The 26,390-nt window shown below is 42.8% G+C and overlaps 1 long non-coding RNA gene and 1 other non-coding gene across 2 annotated transcripts; one reads left to right on the top strand and one right to left on the bottom strand.

Moving 5' to 3' along the window:
* Positions 1-451: 451 nt before the first annotated feature.
* Positions 452-523, bottom strand: trnaw-cca (transfer RNA tryptophan (anticodon CCA)). Its single transcript has one exon. It is a non-coding gene; the product is annotated as a tRNA-Trp (tRNA).
* Positions 524-4,318: 3,795 nt separating this feature from the next.
* Positions 4,319-12,692, top strand: LOC146379322 (uncharacterized). Its single transcript, XR_014801423.1, has 2 exons — positions 4,319-4,669; positions 12,301-12,692. It is a non-coding gene; the product is annotated as an uncharacterized LOC146379322 (long non-coding RNA).
* The last annotated feature ends 13,698 nt before the right edge of the window (positions 12,693-26,390 follow it).

Raw genomic sequence — 26,390 nt, forward strand, 5'->3', positions numbered from 1 at the left:
TGACGCCTCTCCATGGCAACAGGACACACCTTCCCAGAGAAGAATGTCTCCGGGTCTCGTCGACACGTCAAACGAAGTAAGCCGAGCCGCACGGTTCGTCTTTGCTCTGTGATCCTAACCGTGCTGCCAGCTGCCAGTGAATCAATCACTTTGACAATGAAGACATTTTAGAAACAGAAGGATGAAACTCACAGACTTTATTTGTTTAGCTGTTTTTATCTGACGCATTAAGTTTGCTGTTGATTTGGGAACCACGAGAAAGTTGATGGGAATCACGGGAAATCATGAGAAAGTTGAAATTGAAAACAGGTCTTATTTTTGTCTTCCGGGGGATACAGTGACTTGCATAAAGCGCGAATAGGAAACCAGTGACAGACAGATATTCTGTTTTTGAAATCGGTACGTTACACACATCATAAATAATGTGATCGTTACCGAGGGTTAAAGTAGTTGACCCCGACGTGATTTGAACACGCAACCTTCTGATCTGGAGTCAGACGCGCTACCGTTGCGCCACGAGGTCTGTACTGTACAGCAAACAGGTAAAAAATAAAACACTGAAAGAGCTACGAGCACCTCTCGTACTTGAGATTTTCTAATTTTTCCCATTTTTTACAGGGGAATTTTCTTTGTCTTTCGTTGAAAAGGTTATAAACTTTTATTTCTGTCTGGTTGATAGAATACAAATCAGTCTAGTTTAAATAGAAATGCTCAGACATGCATCCTGTTGTCCTGTGAAATGAATCTTCACAGCACGCACAAACTTCAGATGAAACCTGTTGGTCTAAACTATTTGAACTATCTGTGTTACAGCTTTGAGCTAAAGACAAAATAATATAATTAGACTGTCCTGTAATTATAAAAAAAGAAAGTCTTTGTTAATTCACAGTCTTTGGAGTCTTTGCCAGGCCGAATTTGGCCGCCAGGCCTCATGTTTTATACACCCGCTCTATGCTTCATTGTCTACCACTTTTCCCAAACTGGGTACTTGCACTAAGTCTTTTGGGCAGAGGAGGCAATATAAACAAGCTGTGAATAGAAGACTGACATTACATTTTATCATTGCAGCTAACCCCTAACTGTGTCTGTGTTCCTTAGTGCTGTTATTTTAGAAAACAATGATGTATGAACATTTTAACCTCTGGGCAGTGACATAATCTTAAAAAAATAGTTTCTATTTTCAAAATCAAAAGAAAAAAATCTTTGTCATTCTGATTATTTAAGTTTTTAAAAAGCTGGAAAGTAAAAAAAAGTGTTTTAATCATGTTAAAGGGACTGAATGCCATCTGTAAAACTTTCGTCCTTTACACTCCTGCATGGGGATTTCAAAGCACTTCCACTGCATGCTGTGTGGTATTTTCTAGGGAGTTTCCATCCTTTTCCTGTTCCACAGAGTCGAGATCACCACTGGTTCCTTGTATTGCACACACATCTGCCTTTTCCCGTAATTATTAAGTTTTACATGCACTTTAACCTTCCTATTAATTTCCAAGTAACTAATTTTGGCCCCTGGGCGCTATGCTTGGTCTGCTCATAAATGCTAAACGCAGCAGTGCTAAAAATAGACTCAGTGCTGGATTTCAAGCGGGTCTGTCCTGGTTCTGCATTTCCCCCACATATCTGTGATCTTCCAACAAGAACTACAGGAGGAAAAGGGACAAACCATCTGCTGAGTCACAGAGGACACGTAGCATTTATGCGTGCAGCAGTGACAAAGTTCAGAGTGAGACGCGATAGAAAGGTTTTTAAAACCCTCTTTTTCAAAACGACACTGTTGGAACTGTCAAAAATAAAAACACTTTTAAAAAAACAGGATTGCATAAATGAGCAAGCAAAACTGATAAATCACGGCCAAAACAACAAAAGAGATCAAGTTTCCACAGCTAAACACATGAAACACTTGAACCACCTTTGACCCAGAATATTACATTTTCCACTTCTAGGTCATGTGACTGTGTTACATTTCATGCATTTTGACCCATGCCTCTGTCACGTCTTGCTCTGGTGTGCTTACACTCTGGCGGCGGTGGAGGAAGATGTGACTCGCGTGCTTCTCCATCTGGTGCAGACATAATTACACAAACAGATTTTTACATGCAGTAAGTGCACTGGCATCTGCTTGTGAGGCCACTGTCAACAATAGCTCAAGTACTTTTACAAACATGACAAGTTAGATTTTTTTTGAAGGTGCATCAAATAAATCACAATCCTGTAACAGTAGGTGTTTTACAGATGAGAGTTCATTACTGGTATTCCCCCAGGCACTCTAGACATGTATAGCAGTTTTCAGAGAGCGCTTAGATCATTTTACATGCTGAACAGGGTTCAGGGTTCAGGGTTGTGTTAAATATATAAGACACAGCTTATTCTCTGGGCTGGATTTCTACCTAAAATAATTATTTATGGCATACTCAACACTGGGAGTGGCACAGTAGATTGCCTTTTCTTTGTTTCCAATGCTGATCCTAAATAATGTTGCCTTTTAGTATGGCTATAAAAAATACTGAATCATAATAATTTCCACCCACACAAATCCCCAAAAGGGAGATTGTGTCTGAATCAGGTTACAGGTAATGAAGGTTACAGACTACCAGCTAGCAATGATTTGCAGCTTTACAGTTGTTAGCATTTCCCCAAAAAATCCATATCTGAGTGGTAGGTCACTATGGTCTTGTAGGAACTCATGAAGAATTTGGGAATTTACAGGGGTCAAAATCATCTTAATACACCTTACTCATATTCTGTGGGAAACGCTGTTCTACAAATATTCATGAAAAAGGAAGAAGACTTTGGAAGGTGGCCTTGTGAGGATTTGTTGCGTGTCCTCAGTGTGTCAGGTGACAGTGAGGAAGCAGCTTTTCAAACTGCAGCAACCTTAAAGCTGCAGAGTGACAAGCCCAGGTTCACGGGAGAGAGACAGAAAGAAGCAAGGACTGAGAAGCAGTCACTGCTGCGTGAGCGTCTGTGTGCGTCAGCACTGAGAGGGTAACTAATTCATCTCGACCTGCTGATGTCTCCGGAGGCCTCTTGCAGACTCGTATTAATAGAACAACAGCACAACTTTTGTGCAAATAGTTGTCTGTCAAAAATGGAATCCTGCTTAATCAGCACTAACACTGAATTGTTCATATATCGATGGGTCATGATTCCTGTTCTTCCAGAGAGTTAAACTGAGGCTGAAGTGTAGCATAGCTTTTAAATCTTTTTTTTTTTTTTTTACCAATATGAGAATAGTTCCTACTTTAAAACTGAGCACAACAAGGTTTGTGGATTTATTGGGGTAATCGGGCTTCTGGAAAGAGATGCTGCTTTTAAGTGTATTTTTGTTGCATTGAGCAGAACAAGGCATGTGCTCTCCGGTTCCACTATATTCAAGAGAAGACACAAAAACTGGGAATCTCAAACCAACAAAATCTGGGATCAACAGTCCTGCCAGTCAGGGGGGAAGAAAGGTTTTTAGGTAAACTGTAGCTTTAAAACTTTAAACTTATGGTAAGTGCTTATCAAATTATGCTTTTTATAAAAATGTGGTAGCATTTTATAACACAGCCCATTAGGAATTAAATAGAATTTCACTGTATTTTGTTCTGAAATTACAGAGCAATGATATTTAACAGTATATTTTACATTACAATAAAAGGGTAGCAATTCAAGTTTTTACAGGAAAGAAAAAAATAGTTAAACTATAGGTAATTTTAAGTCGTGCATAAGTTCTAGGTAATTTGGTGGAAAACCCAAACAATGTTTCTCCATCTGTAAATTTTGCATTATGACGCATTACGCGCTGCTAAGTATTCATAGGTAATTACTTAGTAATTATATTGTTATTTCTAAAAGGGAATTACACCGTTAGTCACAGACCAGAAAAAAACTGCCTGAAGTTTCAATAACTGTCGTATATTTGAGTGCAAAAAGAAATGTGATGATTTTGAGCATCAAATGTGAGGACTTCGTCATTTACTGTCCTAATTGGGTCTTTTTGTTTGTAATTAAACACATTAAATAATTAATTCATCATTGCACTATTTCCAATAACCTATTAGCTGCACTCTCATATGGAATCCGCCCACTCAACAAACAACAGTAGTAAATGCCTAAGTAATGATAATCTAATGGAAAGTGTGTCGTGTAATACAGCATGTGTGACAGCATCTATATAGAACTTATGTGCGTGTTTTCTACTTTAGACAGGGAAATAAAACCTGACGTTTTAGCGTGAGTTACTATAAACAGGTCAATCTGCTGTCTCACGGCATGCACTTGTCTTGCGTGTACACGTCAGATCCGTGCAGGCCCACGTCATCACGCTGCCAGCTGATCGGAGTGGGAAGCCGGGTGTGTGTCTCGCCTGGGTGTGTGTGAGAGTGAAAGAGAGAGAGAGGCAGAGAGACACAGAAAGAGAGAGAAGGTGGGGGGGGAGAGGGGGGCAGGAGTTGTGTAAAAGGGGCTGAAGTCCTGCGCTGTCTTCTCCGCTGCTGCTGCTGCTGTGTGCTCCACACACTTAAACGCTGTCAAACGTTTCCGTAGCGCGGACGCAATTTTTTTCCACAGACAGCGACACACCCAGGCGGACTCCGCCGAGCAGTGGGCGAGGCAGCCTGAACTCCGCCGGACCGTTCAAGATGTGCCGGAGCGGGCAGGAGCGACCCGGCTGCTGTTGGTGGTCAAGGTGGGGCGTATTACTCAGTGTGTGTGTTTCTGCTGGCTGAATGCTTGCTCCTGTCAGCCTGGTTTAGCCTTTGGCGGCTTGATGACCCAGTTTACGTGGAAATGGCAAATGGGGATGCGTCCTTCTCATACTTTATTCAAGTGTAATTCACCCCTGCGGCGGGTTTTCCGCGAATCGGCGTCGTCAGATTGAGGAGGGCATGGATTTGATGTTTTAGGAGTTCTGGTTGTGAAGGCCTGTGTGTGTGTGTGTGTGTGTGTGTGTGTGTGTGTGTGTGTGTGTGTGTGTGTGTGTGTGTGTGTGTGTGTGAGAGAGAGAGAGAGAGAGAGAGAGCAGGCCCTCTAACACAGGGGAGCTCATAGGATTTATGAGCACCCTAGAAATCTGACATTTGGCCATCCCACCATAAGAATTTAATTTCCATAGGTGGGCAAGAGCTTTCCATTTATTTTATTTATTTACAGCCAGCAGCTGTAATACTGCATAAATGTGCAAATATTAGTCATCTTTAGTCCTACATTAACACAGAAAAGAGCAAAAAAAAGCCTCTACAAGCACACAGACAGTCTTAGTGAAAATGTTCAGAGCTGTTGTTTTTTTTTTTTTTAATTAATATCGATGTTTAACACGTCTGCCATGAGTGTAAAACTAAAGTGCATCCATCCAAATCAAACGCTGGATTTGGAGGCTACAGCAACATGTCTGCGTTAAAACTTCACATTAAAAAGTGTCAGCACTCAAAGCCTCTTTAAAATCTGCTGAGTTCATAGCAGGCCAAGGAAAAAGCCTGCGCTCAAGTAGGGGATAGGTGAAAACCAGGATAACTGAGGCCGAGTCATTTCTCAGAAATGCAGTGACACCCGCCGTCATCTGGCACAGATGGGAAGATTCTTCAAGTGGAAGATGAGTTTATAAACACGACTTTGTAACTCTGGATGTTTATAAGGAGCAGGATAACATTCTTTAAGCTGCTGACGCAACAAAGCGTATGTAGGCCTTGCTGCCCAGGCCCTCCAGTCTCCTCATCTCATATATATATATATATATATATATATATATATATATATATATATATATATATATATATATATATATATATATATATATATATATGTATATGTGTGTGTGTGTGTGTATATATATATGTGTGTGTGTGTGTATATATATATATGTGTGTGTGTGTGTATATATATATATGTGTGTGTGTGTATATATATATATATATATATATATATATATATATATATATGTATATATATATATATATATATATATATGTATATATATATATATATATATATATATATATATATGTATAGGGTTTCCCTTCAGCCTGCCTCATTTGTATAAACCATCTTAAAAGCAAAGTGCAAGTATGCATAGGATAAATGGTTAGAGGGCAAAGCTTACTGTAGTGTCTGTTACATCGATGGAGCATGTCTTACATAATTGTGCAGCCAGAGTTCAGTGTGCCGGTAGGAATGCGCAATAGACTGTGTCACGAGCTGCATTTGTGCCATTGCAACCCAGAGTGTGACATAAGCTGCCCTGTCAGTGAGAATCACATGGCAATGACAGGATGTCCGTTAAAAAGCAACTCATCTGTGTTGTTTCCTTTGCATCCAGGCAAAAAAAAAAAAAAGAAAGAAAGAAAAAAAGCAACCTCCCCCTGTGCTGTGTTGCTGCCTTCATTTGCAGAAGTGAAGCCATCTTGCTCAACTTGGGCTACACCCTTCATTCCTACTGCGTGCCTTGTAAAGGGAGGATGGGGCAAGAAGGGATGTGTTATGTAGGTTCACTAAAGAAAAAAGAAAGAAAAGATCCAGCGCTTTAAAACAAAATGGCACAGACTGCCTGAGGACAGGCTTACAGGCCTCATGCTGCACATTACCATTTCCAGGCAGTGTCATGAATTCAGAGTGGCATTCAGACACTCCTGTTAGCAAATAAAACAGCCTACACTCCTTATTCGTGGCGATCTCAGGGTTAAAGTCAGATAGCCTTTAAAGTCCAGCAAACGGAGATCAGCAGAGTGTAAGAACGGGCCCTCTGCTCTATGAAGAGCGCTGCCAAAGCCACCGCCCTTTCTCTGTCTTTGTCCCCATTCCCAGTCTGAAATGTTCACTCTGTATTACAGACTACAATCTGGGACAGTAAACACTCTCAAGCAGGGCCACACCCACAGCAAAGGAATGCACCTGAATTGATATATGCAACAGATGCATAACGTTTAATTATCCTCCGTTTTCAGTCACTGAGGTGTAGAAACATTCAAACCCCCGTCGCTGTCTCTCCAAACGTGGAGATAACTGCAGCAAAGTCACAGTCATGATCGGGGTAATGTTATCTCGATCCTGAGCGTAGAGGTCAAAGAAGTAGGCTCAAAGCATGGTAAGAGGTCTCTGTCTGTCTCACCTAGTCTCAACTTTGCACTGTATGTTTTTGTGTTTTCTCTTCCTCACCTTCAGCAAAATGTCCCACCCACATATCATGTAACTTCTCTTCTCTTCTCTTCTCTTCTCTTCTCTTCTCTTCTCTTCTCTTCTCTTCTCTTCTCTTCTCTTCTCTTCTCTTCTCTTCTCTTCTCTTTATCATAATTGTGGGCTAAAGTCTGATAAGAAAACCTCCTAAAGAGTTAAAATGTCAGCAGTTCCTCGGTTTGTACATGGTTCATTTACACCGTCCTGTTTACAAACCATCATTCCTATTTCTCATTTCTATTTCACGTCCTGCCCATTCAACTCCACTGTGTTTTTCCTTTTTCTTATCCCATTTTGCTGTGGCAGAGAATGCACATCGACGGCCCCAGATAAACTCAATCCTTTGTGTATTAGGCTGTGTGTCATCTGTATATAAGCCTGTCTCAAGGCCTTCGACAAAACCCCTCGGTTCTGTCTGCCTCCCTTTCTTGGATGATGCAGCCAGAAATAAAGAGAAGGGGGTGGCGAGCGTCAAACCTGACAGTGAAGCCTCAGCCTGGACAGTCCAGATGTAGATGAGTAGAGAGACAGGCGATGGGTAAGGAACAGAGCGATGGAAAAAAAGGAGTGGAGGAGACTGTGCGAGCCCACAGCAGCCAGATGGAATTTCTAACATACGCAGCTGGAATGTCAGGAATGCAGGACAGTCTGATCTGACCAAGGGAGAGGGTGGAGAGGACAGACGAGTCAGGAAAGACAAAAAAGAAGAAGAAGAAGAAGTGGAGATATAGGAAAGAGTGGCACAGCAAAAGAGTCGGGAGACTCAACACTGGCTGGCTTTGTTAACATAAAAATACAGAGTCACTTTTCGTGGAGGGAGTGGCACGCGATGGAACAAAAAGGCAATTCAGTTTCAATTTTGACGCTGTGGCAGTCATAGTGAACAGTTAACACTGCGAGTACTCCTGAGGGTGGCCCGGGGACTCGTACTGCACGTCCTCTTCACTGACTTCATTCAGAAACTTTTTTCCTAACTGCTAGTGGCTTGTTTCCAGAGATGCCAGTGTCAGTTTGTCAGTCTGTCATTCTGTTGATCCCGCACTTCCGCAAAGCCTGCAGTACAACAGCTGGCATGAAACTTGATGCGTGCATGCTAAGACGATAAAGTAAGGTGGTGAAAATTACTTTGGCTAAACGTCAGCACATTTGCATTGTCACTGAGTGCCTTTAAACATAATGGTTTTAGTTTTTACTCTTATGAAAGACCATGGACCCCGCACACATTAAGAGGAGTCAGACTAGAATGAAAGTTGCTCAGTTGCACCTATGGTCCAAACTCACTGACTAGCATAATTTGTGACTGAGTTATTGGCCAATTCCCACACAACTGGATAATCCTACTTCCTGTCTCTTAGATTAGAATGACTATACTGGTCATTCTAAGACCACATAGTACAAAATGGACTTCATTTTTCATTCAATGTGACGTGAAAGTAGTGATTAAGCCCATAAAGTCAAAAAGAAAGCGTTGCAGAGTGCAGAAGTGGACGGCTGTTTTCCCCATAGACTTCAATGCAACTAGAAGTGTTTTTGAAACCAGAGAAGTCGCCCTCTATCGGCCATTAAAAGAATGCAGGTTTGAGACACTATCGTGTTGGCTTCACTTTTTAGACCTGGAAGATTCACCCATCTTTTATGCTTTTATGTCATTAAAATCGTCAGTTGAGCTGATGGAGAGCATGTGCACAGGACTCCTGCCAGCCTAGCTCACACGTTTCTTGCGGGTTTCCTAAACACAGAAATGGAATAAAAGAAAATAGATATACGCCTTCTAGTCTTTCCAAATGTTATTAACCCCAATTGATCAAATTCAGATAATATGCTGAAGTTACAGCGCAACTGTTCCTAAGGCTTTCTGTTAAAGGAATTCCACAAAGTGAGTTGCAGCAACCAGAGACCACAGAAAATCAGCTAGAAACTTAATTCAAGCGATGCAGGCAAAATTACTGCTCATGACACAAAGTGGTTGGGTTAAACTTTCTCCACTTTAAGCTCCTGAAAGTGAAGGACACCTTTGACTGAAATATGTCAGGCTGATAAATAGAGGGCTACCTAGTGAACTGAAGCCTGTTCAGTACCCCAGCAATGATGACCAGCAACAAATACTAATGAGGGAACTTTCATCTAGTGCACTGTCTCCACAGTTCTTATGGAGAGTGAGTGAATTTGCCTGCGATTGTCATGATAGCTGCTACATTTTGCAAATGTTTCCAACTGGTTCCACCTCTGACCATGCATGCTAAATTCTCCTAATGCGATGACGTCACTTTAACACCGATAACCATCAAACAATAATGGTACAGCGCATGTAACACCGACTCGTGTTTAGCTAAAACCACTGGTAGCATTTAACATTTAGCATTTAGCTAGCATTGGTGCTCAGGATGTATCCTCCTGCTGCTGATTCATTCTCAGTGAATACACTTGCGCACTTGGAGCAACATGGATATAAAAGAATGTGGTTGGTTTTGTTTCCTGGAGGCCAACTACAGCACAGCACTAATTAAAAGTCCTCTGTAGCCCTAAAGAAAAATCAACTCCCCCCAGCGGCTATTGTATCTGTAAAACTGATGATTGCACAATTTAAGTTGCACAAAACCTCTTTCGTGACCTTTTCTGCAGTGGAATTTAGTATCTATAAAACAATTGAAGGGCCATTACATGGTCATGAAAAATAAATGTGAAGTCCACAGGTGGGGACAAAATGGAAGCAAACCAGGAAGAAGGAAGGCTTTTCTTTGCAATCGTCGCACTGCGTCACACCAGTCACATTGAATGTTTCATTTTAAATAAACAAATCAGACTGTTTACAAAAAAAGATAAGCTCGGGGTGTGGAGGTCAGCAATAATGTCAAATACTGAATCCTGAGAGATGGGGGTTGGGGTAGGGGGCACAGAGAGCCTAACTCCTGAAAGAGAGCAAAGGTGAAAGTCCTTTCTTTAAGATTCAAATGAACTAAAACCATTTCTGAGTAAATAAAGTAATCAGATGCCGTCTTTTTAAATCAAATATCTGACGCAGAATTGGGAGGGTACTTAAAAAAAAAAGATAATACACTTCATTCCTGATACTTTTACCAATGCACGTCATCGACGAGTCAGAACAGGCAGGCTGCTGACTCACCCACTTCAGAAAAAAATCTGACGTTTGACATGAGCATATCTGTCCTAGTGGCTGGTTTTCTGTGCACACCCAGTAGATTTCATGTCAAAGCTCTGTGCATGCATAGAAATGACCCCACAACTTGATGTTTGAGTAAAATCCAACTCAGTTTGAGGCAAAATGATTTCTCCCCATGGCCACGTCTCTGGCATTTTCATAAATCTTGCTGATTGAGACCCGCACAGCCCCACCGTGCACAGTCCACAGGGCCGTGAACCACCTGAGATTATTCTTGCCCTCCTTACAGCAGGAATGTGCAGCATGTGTTACTCATCGTCGACGGGAGAAGTGGAGCATGTCCTCAGTATCTTAAGATCAACACAAAATTGCATTCTTTGAAGGCTAGAAAAACACTGAGCTACTTTACTTCACATGTGTTTGGCTGCAAGTGGTTAGTTTTCAAACTCTCTGCATGTGTATTTACTTCTTTGCATCAGCTCGAAACGGTTTCCAAGCCCTCGGGTCTGCATTGGAGTGAAATTCAGAAATAAGTTACAAACTGTCAAATAAAAACTAGAAGCAAAATTAAAAAGGAGAAGAAATAAAAATGTGGGGTAAAGACTAGAGCCAGTGTATTTACTCGGTAGTGCTGCATAAAGTGAAGCCAAGGCGGATGCATGTTTTTGGTTATGGCAAACCATTGTTTGGCCATTCACCCAAAACTACAAAGTAGATCTACAAAGTTCAGTAGGATTCAACCATTCCTATAAAGCAAAAAAAAAAAGTATATTTAGAGAGTTTCTAACTACTAAAAATACTTCTTTTGTTTCTGGCAATAGCTGTCACCTGGTCAGAAGATGCGTACCCCGAATATCTGAGTCGACTGATTATGACATTCGTTTTCTCAAATGCGTATCATCTGGGCAACGTGAAAACAGCTAAAAAATCTGGCACACACTATTTGATAGACTGTACATAAAAGATGGCTGTCACACAGTTGTTAGTGAAGTCACGGTGTGAAACCTTAAGCAGCGTGTTTTGCAGTCACAGTTGTGTTTTAGAAGCGAACATGACATTAGAAGCCAAAGTACTCTGGGCTTATAAAATAGCCTTAATCCCACAGTTTAGCCTACCTTAGTTTAATCTCTTTTGGGTAAGGGGACTAAGACTTGAAAAAAGTTATTAACGCTGTAAATTCATGAGAAAAAGTATTACTATCATCATAGAAAAGGATGATAGTAATACACAATAAAGCACAGACTTTAACACTGTTGCACTTCTTTTTTCGTAGCCAGTGGATCTGCCCCCTCTGGCCATTAGAAAAAATGCAGCTTTACTGGACGCTACATCCATCTTCTATATACAGTCAATTGCCTGGACCATGCTTCTAGCCAGGCTGGAAAATTCTGTATTTAGTTACTTTAATTTAGATATGAATCTTATCTTTGTTAGTTAGCCTGCTTAAACCGTGTAGTCAGCTGTACAGTTACAACATACCACTAGGTTAGATGACAGCTCTAATTTAGATGAGTTATAGTACAGGTGTTCTCTGGAACACACCCAAACTTTTTTAAAACTTCAAAAACAAATATTTCTTTGGACTTCTGCAGGGTCTCTTCTCTCTTGTACGGGCTGTCTACTCCTATTCAGCGCTTCTCGCTCATCCTTTGTAACCACGGTAACTGACAAAATTTCTTTTTTTTCTCGTTCAGGAGGCTGCTCTCTGAATGCGAGCATCCTGTAACTAAAAGAATGTCTAAGAATTTCTCGCTGGCACCGTATATCGTGCAGAGGCAGCTGAGCCGCTGATCCGCTTGTCCATCCTGGTGATCTGACGCATGATCTTGTGTGCATCTCCCCGGGCACTTTTTTTTTCTTTGCATATCAGCTCACTTCACCCACTTACTCACAGCTGATTGCACACACTGTGATTCGACTGCACCCACTTACTGTACGTGTGTGACTGGCTGTATGCCACCTCATGCCCACGCTACTAAAGCAGGGAGTTTGTAGGGGAAGTTAAACAATCTTTTCTTCTCCTTCTGCAGAAATACATGCACCTAAAGCCAGAGGAAGAAAGAGGAAGGAGTCACCATTTGCGCCTTAAAGCGGATTGTGCATCACTGCAGGCTCTCTCACGCTCGCCGGCTTCATACCAGCTGATGCACAGCAGTTCTTCACTGGCAAGCTTTATGTTTCTGTACACATGCTAAAGCTGCCAGCTGAAGAACTGCTCTGGCCAGCTCTGCTCCCGGAAGGCTCAAGAAGAGGAAGCAGATGACGGGTGATGGGAATTTGGCTGAAGAGGACTTTTATAACCTGTAAGACTGGACCCAGAAACATTGTATAGATTATAGGCAGACATGTTATCTTTTTCCCACCAAAAACTGCTTGAATTGTGTTTTTTATGTCTTTCAATAAAGCACAAAATATTTTCTCAGATGTGTTGTTGCAGTCACGCTATAGACAATAAAGCGCATACCAGCACTGCATGTTCTCTTGTCCAAAAATAACAGCACCCTCACAGAGAGGCACATGACTACGCAAAAATGTGTCACACCTAATGGCTTTTAAGTATCTGCTGATCCCATCAAAGGAGAGCAACAAAGGATCAGAGTAAATTAAGATGCTCTTTAAATGCTAAATTGTCAAAGCAAATTGGTTTCAGATCTGCAATAACTGCCCGGTCTTTGTTCTCATGTTAAGTCAACACGATGGCATTCAGTCAGGACTGTTTGTACCCAGTTGGATTGCTGTTACATATAAACCAGAAAGAGAAGAGAAAAAAACTTCCCTAATGTCTGTTGTTCAGAGCCTAAAGGCATCACCAGCTGCTTTAAGGAATTCCTTCACAGGGTGAACTCACACGATTGTCAAACTGGGAGAGGCCCTGAAATTGAAAAAAACTATGTATAGTAGAGCAAACGACTTCTTTTTTTCTGTAAAGGATAAAAATGTATAGTTGTTTCAGTTTTTCTTTCAGAGTTAGTAAGTTGATTAAAAACAAAAATCAGTCACATTATGCTGATGTAATTTTTCAGCAGTACTTCAAATATACATATGACTGGAAAGCACATTCAGCACTTTTGGCAACTTTTTAAAGCTGAACGAGCTCCTGCGGTTTGTTGGGCTGAGAAATCCTGAGTATTTTGTTCCACACTGACAAACAGGAATTTGAAAGACGAAAGTAGAAGTTGAGAGTTGTTAGCGCAAACAACTTGATGATCTTAGTGCAGTGTCACAAAATCACCACCAGATGTCAGGATGCTCTGCAAAAACTAACATGGCTGAGAGCGACGGGGAGCCTGATCTCACTGTAGGACAGATTGACACTGATGAGGCACAGTCACCCATATAGTTTAAACAGTATTAACGAATTGCATCTTACTATGTTAGAAATTGCTAAAAGCAGATGATAGACGGAGAAGAGAGTAACTGTATGAGTCAGGAGTGGCATAGAATGTGAGCATTTTTATTCCTCGTCCTAGTGTCCAAAAGAGAGTCTCACATTTTGATTGGTTCTCCAGGAGATCAGGTTAATCAGGTTTTTACCCAGCGCATGTGAAGGGGAGGCTTTTCGTTGTAGCTAGAAGAAGGTTATTCATAAGGAAAAGTTACAAGATAACGAAAGTGACGAGCTTTGCAGATTTTATTCACCATGACTGAAAATAGCGCACAGAAAATCAGGCGGCTCTTTTTTTTTTTTTTTTTTTTTTTTTGCCTGTCCCGTTTGGCTCTTTTGCCATCAGAATTATTGTCTAAAGGCAAAGAAAGATGCCCAACGGATTTACTTTACCAAATTGACCATCCCAGCCTTGCCGTAATGGTCCATTTGATTCACCTTTTATTGTTTATTTTATTTTCACTTGCTGAATACGGGACAGACTTGACTGGGGGAAAGAAGGGGAGAAAGAAAGAGGGAAAGAGAAACAGCTGAGAAGAGGGACAAGGGCAAAACACAAAAACCAACAGAATGGGCAGAAAAAAAAAAATGCATCTATCAATCACCTGGATCACCTGTTGAGAAAGAAAAAAGAAAACAAGCAGAGGAGAACAAGAGTAATATAATAAACAACATCACAATGATATATGGGAATATGACAGTAAATACTAAATATTAAACATTATTGTGCAGCACATAAGATCAACAGAACACAGTGTGCTTTGAGGTAGGAGCCAAAAAGGGTGTAGTTTGTGTGTGTGAGCACCCATGTGTACACCTGTGAGCATGGACGCGCTTGTTTTTTTAAAAGGTTCCTTCATGTAATGATCTGCTAGAGGGTGTGGGGAGCCACTGCCCCGTCCTCCAGGGCATGAAGCAGGTATGGAGGAGATCAAAACTCCAGACATCCAGAGGCCCCCAGAACACAAGAGACCAAGGAAGACCAACAGAGGGGCAGCCGCGCCACTGTCCCAGAAAGAGCTGAGGAGAGTCCCAGATGAGGGGTCACTCAGCAGCCGCGGAGCAGAAGCCAGGGGGGGTTGCAGTGACGCACCCGTGAGCTCCGCCGGCAGCCAGCTGTGCCTGAGTGACCGAGCCCCAGGCCGAGAGGCCGGGGGCACCCCACCTCCGAAGTGGCCCGAGCGAGCCCCAGGCTCCAGGCCCCGATAAGCGGCCGCCAAGGAGTGAGCCGGTGTGTACCTGGATGCCCATCCCCAGACACAAAGAACCACCAACGCACCGATGTCTGAGGGAGTCCGCCACTGGCAGGGGAAGTGGTGGTGGGGGGAGATAGGCCTCCAAACCTTGGAGGGCCTGAGATGTCCCCAGAGAGGTGGCGTCTGATACCCAACCTGACATATAGACACAGACATACAGGCACACACAGATACAAACATCCATTCCCACCCTCATGCTCTCATATGCACTTACTCCACACTCAACCAATGTGGAGACAAACATAAAGAGACGCTGTACACACGATCACACTCCCCAAGCGTACTCTACGAACCGGGTCTAGGTACCCTTGCCCCTGGAGGGGGGAACTGCACCCAGACCCAGGTGGTGTAACCCTTTTCCCTGCGGTGGGGAGAGGCAGACCGCCCCGACTCCGCAGCAGCAGGGAGGCCCCACACTCCAGACCGCAGTCGGACGGCCAACTCCTCCTTCTAGCCCCCCCGCTCCAGCAGGCCGCAGAGAACGGGGGTGAGAGAAGACTCCAAACCTCCCTCCACCCGCTCATTGTAGTGTTGATGCATGTGTGTTCTAAGGTGCATTTAAAACCCCAGGAGGGCATGGAGCTACCTGCCAGAGAGCAGCAGGTAAGCGCATAGTCCCTCCTGATAGCTCTCAGTGTCTACGTGTATTTAAAATTGAGAGGTGGGCAACGACGCCAGGGGTGAGGTGTACACCCTGATGGTCTTTTGGAATCCGTGTAGCGTGCCCACCCCCAAGATCCTATATGTATGTGAATGTCTAAGTTGTGGGATAAAATTGAGGCAGAGGCAGCCAGAAGGGGACAGAGGGGGGGGGGGGGGGGGGTAGCCTCCTCTGCACCCTGGTGACACACCCCTACTCCAAGGCCCTGCATGTGTGGGTGGTTGTGGTGGAGCAGGAAGAGGGAGGCAGCTGGAGATGGGGAGGGAAGGAAGGGGCCAGCTCCCCCGCTGACCCCAGTAGGCACCCCCATACTCCGCGACCCGCCAGGGAAAGGGGGCCCAGGCCCATCCAGACCGGGGCCCAGTGCAGCAGCGCCGCCCGGCCCCACAGAGCCCGGGACAGTCCACCCAACCCCACCACAGAGAAAACTTCACCCACCCCACCATCCACTCATCTTCCAGACTACATAAGACAATAGACGCCCAGGCTGAGATCTTCCTCCACCTCTCCTGTATCTCCCCCTCCTGCAGAGAGAGTTCCTGAAGAGAGGAAAGCTCCTGCAAGATGTGACAACCTCCCTCACCAGTTGAAGAGCCCCCCAGGTGGCTCGACGCACCGGCGGCATGCACCCATGCACCCACCCGCCCACAACCCCGGCAACACACCAACCAGGACCCAAGCCCCCGAGGCCCGGCCAGGGCCCCAGCCCAGAGACGGAGCGCCCCCAGAACCTCACGCCCATCCCGGACCCACCCAGGGGCAGCCAGGCTACTAGGTCAGTAACCCACGTCCGTCAGCACAGACCCTCCCCTAGCCCCGCTGCACGCAGCCACGAGGAAACCGTCACCTGAGAGCCAACAGAGCCCCTAATTGGACATGACCGCTACCCCGGGTTGAGCCCCCCAAGAAAGATGCCTCCGGGGAACCCCCCGACGCCCTAAGCCTGTCCCTACCCCCACACCAATCACAACAGTGAAGGCGGGACCAAACTATGACCCCCCACCCCCACTAGGTGATGAAGCTGATCAAAGGAGCCCAGAGCAATTGATCTGATGTGGTGGCAGAGGCTGTATCAAGACTAATGTAATCTAATAGATAATTTCTATATTGGTTAGAATTAAGATTATTTTTATTTTTCCAGTTCATGAGGACTGTTTTCTTGGCTATGCATAGGGCAGTGAAAACCATATGGGCTATATTCTTTTCTGAAGTGACATTATCTAAGCTGCCCAACAAACACACTAAGGGGGAAGTTGGAATGTTACATTTCAGACACTTTGATAAGTCTTCACATATCTCGCGCCAAAACTTCTGAACTGGTGGACAGAAGCAAAGAGCGTGGATGTAACTGCTCCTGAAGGTTTTTCATGTTCGAAGTAGAATAAAGGGCCATGCTCCAACTGATGTTCAGCCAGTATTTTAATCTTCTTTTCACCAGCAAACACCGTGAAAAACTATGGTGAAATGATCAATGAAAATACGGATATTACATCAGCAGAACAAAAATTACAACTGAAATAAAACATACACACAAAGTAAATGCACCAACATACCGTGTGCGCCTTTCTACTGAACATTCATGAGCAATTGTAGTCCATATCTTCTATATTTCCACCTTTTACACAAGCCAGCATTCTCTTTCTGGCTCGAGCCTTCAGTCTCTGGTGACATGTGCGCTTAATTGAGCATCACCCCAAAGCATGCGCACCACAGAGCGCCACACTCAGGCCCACCAGTAGGTGGCGACAACACAACATGAATCCAGATTAAACACCAAATTTTGAACATTGCAATCACATAATAATTACATTTCAATGCGACGGCTACACTGCCACCAAAATTACAAAGGATTTCTATTTACATGTGTTAAACAAAATTAAATCCTGTAATTTTTAATAAATTGACAATCAAACATCAACTTATGTTACAAAAAAAACACTTCTTAAATAAACTTATAGATCACATATTATGTTTGTGGTCTTAATCCTTGTACTACTTCACTGTAGTTTAGACCCTTTAACTAGTACCACTAGTTTCTGAACTGGTCTCTCAAGAAAAGAGACTTGTTTCAAACGTTCACCTTTCTTTCCCAGATCCTTTTGCCCTATTTGGATCTTAACCTTCCGCACTAAACCATCATCATCTTCATTGGCTTCAACCACCCTTGCCAATTTCCACTCATTTCTTGGAATATTGTCCTCCTTTAAAATCACTACATCTCCAACCTGTACATTTTGTTTAGGAGTATGCCATCGTTGTCTTAAACTAATGCTGGTTAGGTATTCCTTGTGCCACCTGCTCCAGAACAACTCTGTTAAATATTGCACCCTCCGCCACCTCTTCCTGGCGTACAAATCTTCTCTTACAAATCTACCAGGAGGCGGAAGTGGCACAGACTCTTTCATTGTGAGCAAATGATTAGGCGTCAAAGGCTCAGCACTGTTGGGGTCGTTGATTGTATCAGTAGTGAGTGGACGATGGTTCAAAATTGACATGGCCTCGTAGAAGAAAGTTCTCAATGAGGTGTCATCTAACCTCCCTGTGGCTTGGGCTAGGACAGAACTCATGACATTCCTAACAGTGCGGATCTGGCGTTCCCAAATGCCTCCTCTGTGACTAGCTTCAGGAACATTCATTTGAAAGTCACACTGGTTTTTAGCTAGATAAGTAGAAATCATCTCCTTGTCTAATTCCAATAGACCCTTCTTGAACTCGTTCTTAGCTCCGACAAAATTTGTCCCTTGGTCAGAACGAATCTGTCTGACTGTGCCTCTGATTGCTATGAAGCATCTTAAAGCGTTTATAAATGCGTCAGTGGAGAGATCCTCCAACATCTCAATGTGCGCGGCTCTCGAGCTTAAACACGTAAACAATAGGCCATACCTCTTCCATTCCTTTCGACCTTGTTTCGTATAGAAGGGGCCGAAAACATCAACTCCAGTGTAGGTGAATGGGGGCGAAGGATCCACTCTGTCAAATGGCAAGTCAGCCATGCGTTGTTCTTCAGCTGGCCCACGCACTTTTCTACAGTTGACACACCCTTTAATGTATTTGGCCACTACCCTACTGCCACCTATGATCCAATAGCCACTTTCCCTGAGTTTGTTTAGAGTTTGGCCTCGGCCTTGGTGTTGCGTTTTCTTGTGACAGTGGTCAAGAATGAGTTGTGTGACAATGCCTTCCTTTGGAAGGATTACTGGATGATTCAATGCAAATGATGCTGAGGACTTTCTCAACCTTCCTCCAACCCTAAGCAAGTTGTCTACCAAAATAGGATCAAGCTGATACATTTTATGAGTTTTTGGTAGTCCAGCTGAGTTTTGACTGAACCATTTGAGCTCTTCTTTAAAGGCTTCCCTCTGTGCTGCCTGGAAGAGTACAAAAGCAGCCATTTGTCTTTCTTCTACACTAATGGGTCCTGAGTTATCTCTCCTTGCAAGTCTTTTAATTCTTGCCACAACGTTAAGAGCTGTATCCCAATTGGAAAATCTTGAGAACCTCTCAAGAAACCTGTTTTCTTCAAGGGCATTTGTCTTCAGGACCTTTACTTCTGGGTCCCCAACAAGAAGATCAGGGGAATGTTGGTTTGTGACAATTTCCCTTTCCCATAGGAATTTAGGTCCAGTGAGCCAATTCGAGCTTAGCAGATCTGCCACCTTGAGGCCCCTAGACGCGTGATCAGCTGGATTTTGATCAGATTCGATGTAAAACCATTGCTTCGGATCAGTAGAGTCTCTTATTTTCTGAACTCTATTTGCCACAAAGACATGAAAGCGACGAGCATCATTTTTTATGTATCCAAGCGTCACTTTAGAATCTGTCCAGAAAAACTCCTCGTCAATTTTCTGCTCGAGCTCTGACCTGAGGAAGTTACTTACAGCTGCAGAAACTGCAGCTGCAGTGAGCTCAAGGCGTGGGATAGTGATTATTCTTGTGGGTGCCACTCTGGCTTTACCCATGACCAGTGCACAATGTACGTTCTTATCAGCAACAATCCTGATGTATGAACATTGTCCATAGCCACTGCTGCTGGCATCCGAAAAATTATGCAGCTCAATTTTCTTGACCTTGCCGAAGTTCTCAGGAACAAGGCATCTTGGTATTTCAATCCTTTTTAGATTCTCCAAGTCACTGAGCCATGCTTTCCATTTGGTCTCTAGTGCCGGGGGAATAGGTTCATCCCATCCCACTCCGCGTTTGCACATTTCCTGGAGTACTTGTTTTCCTGTCAAAATGTAGGGTGAGAGAAATCCTAACGGATCATACACACTAGCAACTGTTGCTAGAATTCCTCGGCGTGTGGCTGGCCTTTCTTTGAGGGCTACACTGAATGAGAACACGTCAGCCTCTATGTTCCACTTTACTCCCAGCACACTTTGCATTTGAATTACAGAGTAGTTCAGGTTTACATCTTTGGTATTGCTGGCTCGTTCTGTTTCTGGGATAATGCTCATGACCTCCTTGTTGTTGCATGCAAATTTGTGCAAGCGCAGTTTCCCTTTTGCACAGACCTCTTGTGCTTCACAGACCAGCTGCTTGGCTTCCCTGACTGAATCAATGCTGATTAGCCCGTCATCCACATAAAAGTTTTTGTGAATGAATCTGGCTGCCAGTGGGTAGTCCTTTTCTTGTTCCCTGGCGAGATACTTCATGCCATAGTTAGCACATCCCGGTGATGATGCCGCTCCAAAAATGTGCACTCGCATGCGATACTCCTTAGGCTCAGTATCTGTATTCCCGTCCTTCCACCACAGAAACCTTAAGAAGTCTCGATCCTCTGGGTTGACATGGAAGCGATGAAACATTTTTTCCACATCACACATAATTGCTATTTGATGCTCTCGAAATCTGCACAAAACCCCTGCCAGAGCATTAATCAAGTCTGGGCCTGTGAGTAGGTGGTCATTTAAAGAGATGCCTTCGTGTTTAGCAGAGCAGTCGAAAACAACTCGAATTTTCTCTGGCTTCCTGGGATGATACACGCCATGGTGCGGAATGTACCATGTGTTACTACCTGATGTGCCATCTGCTTCCTCTGCATCACCATCTTTAAAGACATTAATCATGAACTTGATGTAGTCTTCCTTGTACTTTGGGTTCTTATCCATTTTTCCTTTTAAACGTTTCAAGCGAAACATTGCAAGCTGCTTGTTATTTGGAAGCTGTGGGCGTTCTCTAAAAGGCAGAGGCATTTCTAAATGGCCTTCCTCATTGTAGTGAATGTTCTCATTCAGCATCTCTAGAAACTGAATGTCCTCTTGAGATACACTCCCTTCTTTATGGTTTGTGTCCAGAAAGTCATTTTCAAGTGCTTTAATCACAGAAGCAGGTGTGACAGATGGCAGCTCCTTTACTGTGACACGATGACAGATCCCTGCAGCTTCCATCGAACTTTTCCATGGCTTAATGGCTCCCACGATACTCCACCCTAAGTCTGTTTTTATTGCATAGGGATCATAATCGTTTCCTGGTATGACTTCCCTTGGTTTTAAAGCTCTTGCACAGTCGTAACCAATGAGAAGAGCTATAGGACAGTCCAAGAGATCTGGCATTTCATTTGCAATGCTGAGTAGATGGGGCCACTTTTTTGCTGTCTCTCGAGTTGGAATACTGTGTTTCTCCAATGGAATGTACTCTTGAGTGTAAGTTGGTGGCAAGTCAATGTACTTTTCTGAGTTGTACCCTCTTACCCTCAGTCCATCCACTCTTTGACTAGGTACAATCGAACACCTGTCAGTCATTGTTGTCAGCTTTAGCTTCACTGGTTCCCTGCTTGCCTGTATCTTATCACAAATATCTTGGTCAATAAATGTGTTGCTGCTTTGGGTGTCTAGCAGAGCATAAACCAATGTCTCTTGATTCTTCGCTGATGAAGAAAGCCACACTGGAACGATCATTGAAGTGCAATCATTGTTGCCTACTCTCACACTGCACGATACGGTGGCTGCATTCTCCTCTTCTGATGGTGGTTCAGGTTCGTCTCCCAGTGGAGGATCTTCATGGAGAGGAGAAGGATGGCTTCGTCTGCAGACATTACATGTTGCTCTCTGTCGACAGTTTTTGGAAATGTGGCCGACTCGCAGACAAGCAAAGCACATATTGTTGTCCCTAATAAACTGTTTCTTTTCTTCAAGCGGCATTGCTGTAAACTTTGCACATTTATAGATAAAATGATTTTGCTTGCAGCAGATACATTGAAGTTGCCGTTTGTTCTGATTTGAGGAAGGGTTGGGTTTTGATTTTCTGTTGCTCTGAACTGTAGTTGTGTTCTTCACATCTTTAGACCCATTTGCTGATGTCACCAGGACACTGGCCTTCAGACGTTTTTGTTCTTTCTCAGGTTTTTCAAATGTGTTTTTTAAGGCAAACAGAGAAGAAACTGGATTACATGCTATACGCGCCTCTTCAGCCACAAAGTCTGCAAATTCTGCAAACCCTGGATATGCCCTTTCTTCATCCAGTAATTTTGTGACAAAACGATTCCAGCGGGTTGTGGCCCAGTCAGGAAGTTTCAGCAATATTTTTTGATTTTCTTCACAATCATCTAAAACCTTGAGGCCTTGGACGTGGGGCATTGCATTCTTACAAGAAATGAGGAAATCACTAAACTCTCTTAATTTAAGTGACTCCTTTGGACCAATCTTTGGCCAACTGCTTAGTTTTCCCCTAAAGGCTCTTTGAACTACAAATGGGTGTCCATAGCGTTTGTTCAGAGCATCCCAAGCTTGCTTGTAAGCTTCCTCGTCACTTCGATAAAATGTCCCTTCTAAAACACAGAGAGCTTCTCCACCAATGTACTTCTTCAAGTAGAACAGCTTATGCGCTGAATCTGCGCAGCTAGTCTCGATAAGCGCCTTAAAGCAAGTGCTCCACTCAACAAATTTCAGTGGGTCTCCTGTAAATGTAAACGGCTCTGGTACTGGAAGTCTAGACATTACTAAGGACTCTTTTAATGCCTGCACCAGAGAGAGCTCACTTTCTTTTGGCACCACTTGAGTATCATAGTGAGGGGCGTGAACACTTTGTGAGGTCCGTATGAATTTACCTTCAGAGTGAGGAGGTGCAGTGCTCTGAGGAACTTGGGTGCCTGGGGGACTGCTAAGTGGTTTAGGAAGCTGACTGAAAGACAAAGTACTCCTTACTTCACAATTTCTTATTTCAGCATTCATTTTTGATTCCTCTTCAGCATATACATTGTATTCTGCCTGAATGACCTCAAGATCTCTTTGATTTTCCAACATTTTCAATTGCTCTTGTTGAGCTAATATCTCCTTTCTCCGGGCAGATATTTCCATTTCTCTGTTTATTTCAGCTTGCTTCGATGCCAGCCGTGCTGCTGCCTCTGCTTTCCTTGCAGATACATGACTTCCTTGCTGACTATGGCTGTGCTGGCTATTTCTTCCAGCTCTAGACACAGTTGAGCCATAAATTGATTCTGCACCTTCTCTTTGGAGTAACTGAAGGAGTGATTCTTTTACAGCTCCTGCATCAAACTCTTTGTCAACATCTGCGTAACGTCTTTTCAGAAGTATCATCATCTCAGCAGAAACTGAAGTACAGCTATCCATCTTTCTTCTCATATCTTGAGATGGTGTAGTCAGTGCACGTAAAGCCACATAATCTTGCTGTAGGCCTAACTCACATTTTTCTACTGACTTGATCATTTCAGCTAATTCTGCTTTAGAACATTCTTCTTTAAGTTTGGACCTAGTGAGCTGAATTTCTGCCTTAAAGTTTAAATATGTTGACATAAACTTTCTTTCTTTGCTTGTTATCTCTGTCTGTTTAAACTCACGCATTTTTTCTGTTAGTTGCCTTTGACGGTCTGTCCGTCTCACCTCTGCATCAGGTTTAGATGATGGCTGAGGCAGCCCTATTTTGTGTATTTCAAGGTCTCCATGAATTTCTCCTATGCGTGCTTCAACTTCTTCTCTTTCTGCATCTTTAAGTTCAGTTTCTAATTTCTTTTCTAACTGTGCCTTTTCATCTTCTAAGGCTATAAGTATTTGCTCAAGGATATGAGTTTCTTGTGTACTCTGCTCCATTACAATGTTTTGAACCAACAACTTAGAACAATAAAAGGAAACTTACCCAGAGTACACTACCTTAAATATCAAACAGCACAGTAATAAACTTTCAATAAATGAACAAATGTACAATATCTACACCATACAATTTTCTTTTTGGCTTTTTCTTAGATCTCTTTATGCAGTTCAAACGTTTCGCTGATGTAAGAACTCACAGTCTACTCTTCCACGTGGGCTGCCGTCTTGGAAGAATGGCGTGCAGGGCTCTGGCTGCTCGCTCCATAACAGGCCACGTTTTTCACTGTAACTGCTCCTGAAGGTTTTTCATGTTCGAAGTAGAATAAAGGGCCATGCTCCAACTGATGTTCAGCCAGTATTTTAATCTTCTTTTCACCAGCAAACACCGTGAAAAACTATGGTGAAATGATCAATGAAAATACGGATATTACATCAGCAGAACAAAAATTACAACTGAAATAAAACATACACACAAAGTAAATGCACCAACATACCGTGTGCGCCTTTCTACTGAACATTCATGAGCAATTGTAGTCCATATCTTCTATATTTCCACCTTTTACACAAGCCAGCATTCTCTTTCTGGCTCGAGCCTTCAGTCTCTGGTGACATGTGCGCTTAATTGAGCATCACCCCAAAGCATGCGCACCACAGAGCGCCACACTCAGGCCCACCAGTAGGTGGCGACAACACAACATGAATCCAGATTAAACACCAAATTTTGAACATTGCAATCACATAATAATTACATTTCAATGCGACGGCTACAGTGGATATAATTGTCCGGTGAATTGGTTTGGCAGTGTGAGCAGTTGTTGGTAGACGTAAAGCCCATCTTGAACATCCGATGACCTGTATAGTGCACTCTATGTAATATTTTGTATTGAATTAATTGAAGACTGGGATTTCTGATTAGATGAAAGGTTTTTAAGCAAGTCTGAGACCAGAAGTTTAGGTCTAAGTTAACTGATAAATCCGTTTCCCATTTTGCAATAGGAAGTGATATTGATTCATCTGTTTTAGAAAACATTCTGTATATTTTGGATAGTAATTTGGGGGTTTTAAGAGTAAGAAATTGAACCACACTTGGTGGTGTTTGTAGTTCAACTTGACCCGGTTTAAATTTCTTTTTTACTATGGATTTAATTTGTTGATATTCTAAAAATCTTTTCTTGTTGATCCCATATTGTGTAACTAGTCCGTCAAATGAAATAAATTCTGTTCCTTCTAGTATATGTTCTAAATATTTGATTCCTTTACCACTCCAATCTGAAAAGTTTATCATATTATTGTTTTGTAACATGTCCGGGTTGTTCCAGATAGGTGTACGTTTGCATGGGATTAATGAAGACTCCGTCAATTTTAGAAACTCCCACCATGCTGTCAGAGAAGAGCTGATGTTGATGCTTTTAAAGCATTCATGTCGTTGGATGTTTGAGCTGATAAATGGTAGATCTGAAATCTCTAGATTATTGCAAAGTGCCTGTTCTACATCTAGCCAAGGTTCATCTAAGAGGGTATGTTTTAGCCATCCTGAGATAAACTGAAGCCTGTTGGCTAAGAAGTAGTGCTGAAAGTTAGGTAGTTCTAATCCTCCTTTATCCTTGGTCTTTTGTAGTGTTTTTAAGCTTATACGTGGGGGTTTATTTTTCCAAAGGAATTTGGACATACATTAATCTAGAGATCTGAACCAATCTTGTGGCGGTTTAGTTGGGATCATTGAGAATAAATAATTTATTTTTGGTAAGACCATCATTTTTATAGCGGCAACCCTTCCCATGAGTGATATGGGTAGACATTTCCACCTAGCCAGATCACCTTCTACCTTCTTTAAAAGTGGGATATGGTTTAATTTAGTTAGATCTGCAAGCTTGGGAGAAACATTAATACCTAAATATTTTATATTTCCCGATTGCAGTGGTGTAGAAGAGGAATTATGGAGGGAGCAATTAATCGGTAGGACTGTAGATTTTGACCAGTTAATAGAGTAATCTGATATTCTTGCAAAAGAGTTTATCAATTCAATCACCCCAGTGATATTGGTTTGTGAATTTTGGAGAAAGAGTAACACATCATCCGCATAAAGGCTGATTTTATGTTCCACGTTCTTGCATTTTATGCCCTTAATTACTGAATTCTGTCTAATTGCTGCTGCTAGTGGTTCAATAAAAATTGCAAACAGTGAAGGGGAGAGTGGGCATCCCTGCCTGGTGCCCCTCAAGAGACAGAAGCTGGAGGATGTTTGGTCATTTGTTCTGACACAAGCTGTTGGGGAATTATATAATATTTTTAACCAGTTTATGAAAGAGGATCCAAAACCAAATTTGTGTAAAGTTGCAAATAGAAATTTCCAGTTAACTCTGTCAAATGCTTTTTCTGCGTCTAAAGAGAATATTGTAGTTTCTAGGTTTTTACTGTATGAGTAGTCTATCAAATTAAGTAATCTACGTGTATTTGTTGATGAGTGCCTACCTTTTATGAAACCAGTTTGGTCAGGATGAATTAAGAGGGGGGTTATTTTCTCCAGTCTCTTTGAGAGAGCTTTGCAGATTATTTTAAGGTCTACATTTATAAGGGATATTGGACAATAGCTTGAGGGATATACGGGGTCTTTGCCTGGTTTTAGCAGGAGATTAATGTTTGCAGAATTCATATTTGATGGAAGTCTGCCCTTTTCTTTGATTTCCAACAACGTTCTGTAGAAAACTGGTGCTAGAATCGACCAGAATTCTTTGTAGAATTCTGCAGGAAAGCCGTCTGGACCTGGAGCCTT

The sequence above is a fragment of the Perissodus microlepis genome, chromosome 10 (genome assembly GCF_051167445.1).
Source record: "Perissodus microlepis isolate ML-2025 ecotype Zambia chromosome 10, ASM5116744v1, whole genome shotgun sequence".
NCBI lineage: Eukaryota > Metazoa > Chordata > Actinopteri > Cichliformes > Cichlidae > Perissodus > Perissodus microlepis.